Below are 5,499 nucleotides of genomic sequence, written 5' to 3' on the forward strand. Positions count from 1 at the left end.
TAGGAAAAATGCTAAAAAAATCAAGAATTAAATAAATACGCACTTAGCACTTACCACATGAAGAGGCTGAGAAACGAATGGACGAGGGACCTTCCTTCTTCACCTTCTTCTTCTGCTGATGGAAGGCATCGAGCTGGGGAGGTCATGAGATACTCAGGGACAATAACAGAGAGACGAAGATTGAAAGGTTGACCAGGGTTCTTGGGAGTTCGTAGGAGGCTAAGCAGAAAATCAAAGAATGAGGTTTTAGGAGTTTTGGCTTTGTTATTGTGAGGCGTTATCCTGTGAGTGTAAATTGAATTGGGGATTTTGGGTTTCAATTAAAAATTAAAATAAAGCATTTCATGACGTTCAAAGAGTGGGAACGTTGCAAATTTAAAATGAAGTCTTGAACGTTGCATAAAATGATACTTTTTGCAACAATCGAAAAATGTTGCAAAATGCATTTTTCAGCAATGGTCATGAAGTTGCTATACTAAGATTTTTAACAATGGTCAATGAATGTTGCAAAAATAAAACTCCAAGTGTTCTAGCCACTAAAGAAATTTGGTTACAGAAAGAAATGTACCAACGACCACTTTATGGTCGCTAAAATCTTGTATAATCGGCAACCAAACAATTTGGTTGCCGTAGAAGTCAAAAAGTTGAAAAGTATAAGCAGTGTGATGGCGCCAAGTGTGCTAGCTACCAAACATATTTGGTTACTAAAAGGTATACACCAGCGACCAATTTATGGTCACTGAAACCTGTGTTAGTCAGCGACCAAACTATTTGGTTGCTAATGAATGTAAAAAACGTGTGAAAATTACCAAAGTAATGGTTCAAAGTGTTCTAGTGACCATATAATGGTCACTGGAACATTGTACTAATCAGCAAGTCAACCACGGACTTTGGTCGCTGGAGAATCTAAGAAATGCGGGAAAAACAAGTGAAATTAATTGCTCTATGTGTTCCAGCGACCAAACATACTTGGTTGCTAAAAGATATTATATGTGCAGGCTAGAAGTGGGTGAAACCTAAACCAACCCACAAAAACTTATTGACCCTGCCTGAACCAATCGGGTTGGGTCATTTTTTGCTATTTTTGGGCAGTTTTCGGGCTATGGTTGAGTAATTGGTTCGGGTTGGCTTATGCGTTAACAAGTAAAACCTAACCCAAACCACGTGACCCGGCCCACCTATGTTAAAAAAAGGGAAGGGAAGTAGGAGGAAAGAAAAGCCAAGCCCCAACCTGTTGCCCTAAAGTTTTTTTCTTTCCTTCCTAAAGAAGACATTTGGTCGTCCTAAAGTTTCTCACTTTCGCCCTCTCATCTTCAATCTTCAAGCCGCAAAGCCAAGCCCCAAATTTCTATTTCTATTTTTTGCTTGCAAATTCAAAAAATACAATGGCGTAAATGTCCTTCCTGGTAGTCTACGCCGTCGTTACTCTATCTACAGTAGCTGTTACTATCTCTGCTCAAGTACCGGCCCCATCTCCTGATGCCGGAGATGCATTATCTTTATCAATCTCCAGCGTCATCATTGGAACATCTATTTTGTTCTCACTTTTCACTCTTTCGAGGCATTGAGTTATTTTATTTCCTTTTGTACTTTCCGTTCTTTTGATTTTGGGTTTTTGGGTATAGATTTGTTATGATATAATCACGTGAGTTCTATGGATTATTGTTATTATTATTTTTGGGTTGCATTTATTGTATTCTTTTGTATGCACATAATATTGTGAGGGCATAAATTTCATTTATATTTGTAAAAAAAGCCTTCAGGTCATGTTATAATCTATAGAATATCAAATGTTCATCAATTTTAGCTACTTCAAATAAATGGTGGTGGGAGGAAGATTTCTAGAATCGATGATAATTTTCATTTTTATTAGTCTTAAGCTTGTGTTTTGTGGTATGGTGAATATGGTGGTGGGAGGCAAATTTCTAGAATCTTTAATTTTCAGTTTCAGTTTCAAACTTTGTAGGTATTTAGATTAGTTTTTTGAGTAGGTTTTGAATTATAAATCCTAGCTATACCTAATACAGAATAGGTATTATAAATATTTTTATATTTCCTATTAAGATGTGTGTCTGTGTAATGTTAATGCTCATTGCAGATTAAATTGCTACGAGAGCTTCATGGAGAATATTATCTTCCATAGAGTAGAAGAAGGAATCTAGAGGGAATGACCTGAATGCTAAGCGAATCAAGGATTACAGGCAGAAGGTGGAGTCAAAGCTCATCAACATTTGTAGTGACATCATGACTGTCACAGATGAGCATCTCATTCCTTCATGTACAGCTGGTGAGTCTACTATGTCTTACTACAAGATGTGAGGATGATCTTACTTTCACTTATGTTGAATGTGATTTTCAATTTGTTAGGAATTGAATGGTCTTTGTAGTAAAATACGGTAAAATTACACACAGGCACCCACGTATGATCTTAGTTAAACATTTTGCTCAAACCAACCAACTCAACCCATCCCGATCGACACTTGATTGGGTCAGGTTGGGTTGGGTTTCAACATTTACCTAGGTTGGGTTGGATTGGTTTGATTTTTGATCAACATTTTCCTGGGATAACTTAAAAATAATAAATAAAAAAAATTGTAGTGTTAGTGTGTGCTAGGATAACTTAAAAAGTTGAGGTCAAAATAAAAAATTATTTTTAATCACACATTTCATTGAATCCATTATTTTAATAACTTTTCAACTACACTTATCATCAATTTTCATCTAATACAAGTAAATGTTGAAACCCAACCCAACCCAGGTAAATGTTGACCTTCAAATTCAACATTTACTTGGGTTTTTAAGCCTTGTAGCGACCAAAGTTGAATTTGAAGGAAAATCAAACCAACACAACCCAACCCAAGTAAATGTTGACTGAAAATCAAACCAACCCAACCCAACCCAGGTAAATGTTGAAACCCAACCCAATCAAGTGTTGGTCGAGTTGGGTTATGATGCGGACCCCATAGCAACATTGACTATGAAATCTACAAGAAGATTGATGAACCTAAGAAAGCCAAATTAATCCAAGAGTTTAGGATTAATCCTAAAGAAAGTCGAACCAAAAAATCCAACAAGAACGACGCTTGAAAGACCCCTTGATCATGCAATCCAAGAATTGAATCCGGTTGTTTGAATGCCACAAGTTAACACTTGATAAGTTTGAAGTTGTTCAATGAAGAACGATAAAGAGAAGACAATACGCCTTACTTTAATTCAATATCAAATATGTCAAAAGTTTTTTACAATTGAATGAAAACTCCTATTTATACTAGACCTAAAACCTAGGTAAAAATCAAGCAAAAGTCGAGCATAATCCCCAAAATATGGAAAAGAATCAAAAACTAACAAAATATGGAAAAATACCAAAAATAGAAAATTCGCTAAAAATTTGGCCTATGCGACCACGACGCTCATTTCTATGCGGTTGCATAGTTCAAGCAAGTTGCCTCCTTTGAGTTTCGGCAAGCCTCCATGCGACCGCGAGCCACTTATGTCTATGCGACCACATAGGCTTGGAACTTCTCTTCGATTTCGGCCCTCGTTATTAAATTGATCCAAGTTGATTCGGCCTTCGACCCGAACATGAAAGTTGTTCCATTTGAGTCCCAAACATGGTTTCATCAATGGTTTCTTGAATGAGTAATCCATCGCTTGTTTCACTTACTTCGCCCTTGATCACGTCATCAGTCCGCCATCGACTATCAACGGGTCTCATCTTGCACTTGCCTTCGTCGGGCTCGACTCCTGGGTCATATCATCCCCTCCCTTTTTAAAAGGATTCATCCTCGAATCTAAACCTACATCAAACAGAGAGAGATCAGATACACTAAAAGTAGCCGAAACATTATACTCACCTGGAAGGTCCAACTTGTATACATTATCGTTTATCTTTTCAATAATTTGAAATGGACCATCGCCCCTCAGTTGCAACTTGGACTTCCTTTGCTCCGAAAACCGCTCCTTCCTAAAGTGCACCCAAACCCAATCTTCTGGCTCGAATGTCACGCGCTTCCTACCTTTGTTCGCCTACGACGCAACCAACTTACTTTTGTTTTCAATTTGCGCTTTTACCTTTTCATGGAGTAACTTAACCAATTCCGCCTTCTTTTTGCCATCTAAACTACCACGTTCATTCACATGTAAATGAATTATATCCAAAGGAGTTAGTGGATTAAAATCATATACAATTTCAAATGGAGAATATGATGTAGTAGAGTGAATAGCTCGATTGTATGCAAATTCAACAAATGGTAGATACTCCTCCCAACTTTTCAATTTTTTATTGATTACTGTGCGCAACAATTGTGTCATGGTTCTATTCACCACCTCGGTTTGCCCATCCGTTTCTGGCTGACAAGTTGTGGAAAATAGTAATTTAGTACCTAAACTCTCCAAAAGTGACTTAAAAATTTGACATCCCGATCCGACACAATGCTTCTAGGAACCCATGTAAACGCACAATCCCTTTAAAAAATAAGTCAACAATGTTCGTGGCATCATTCGTTTTGTGACATGGTATAAAATGTATCTTTTTTTGAAACTATCTACAACCACAAAAACAGAATCCCGACCTCTCTTAGTCCTAGGTAAACCCAAAACAAAGTCCATCGAGATATCAACCCAAGGCTCACTAGGTGTAGGTAAAGGTGTGTACAAATCTTGAGGTAAAACCTTAAACTTAGCCTTTTTACAACCTATGCTTCGACTACAAATTCGTTCAACACCACTTTTCATCTTAGGCCAATAAAAATGCTCCTTTAATACATCTAAAGTCTTTTGAACCCCAAAGTGTCCCATCAATCCACCACTATGTGCCTCCCTTACTAACAACTCCTAAATAGAACAATTAGGAGCAAATAACCTATTTTCCCGAAATAAATATCCCTCATGCCTAAAGGACCTGTCAACCTCCCCTTTAATGCATGGCAAATAAATATCCAAAAAATCAACATCTTTTTCATACAATTCCTTATTATGTTCAAACCCAAGTAACTTAGAATTAAGAGTAGTTAGCAATACATACCTTCGCGACAACACATCCGCCACCACATTTTCCTTACCTTACTTATACCGAATGACATATGGAAACGTCTCAATGAATTCCATCCACCGCGCATGCCTCTTGTTCAATTTACCTTGTCCCCGCAAGTGCTTTACTGACTCATGATCGGTGTGTATTATGAACTCCTTCGAACATAGATAATGTTGCCAAGTCTCCAAAGCTCGAACAAGTGCATAAAGTTCTTTGTCATATGTAGGATAATTTAAAGCAGCTCCACTCAATTTCTCGCTGAAATATGCAATAGGCCTCCGATCCCGCATTAAAACTGCTCCAATCCCTATTCTTGATGCATCACACTCAATCTCGAATGTTTTGTCAAAGTTAGGTAATGTCAAAATAGGTGCTTCACACAAGCTACCTTTAATAGTATTAAATGCAAGTTCCTGTTCATCACCCCAATGAAAACCTACACTCTTTTTAACTACTTCCATGAGTGG

This window comes from Olea europaea, chromosome 12 (genome assembly GCF_002742605.1).
Source record: "Olea europaea var. sylvestris chromosome 12, O_europaea_v1, whole genome shotgun sequence".
NCBI classification, from domain to species: Eukaryota; Viridiplantae; Streptophyta; class Magnoliopsida; order Lamiales; family Oleaceae; genus Olea; species Olea europaea.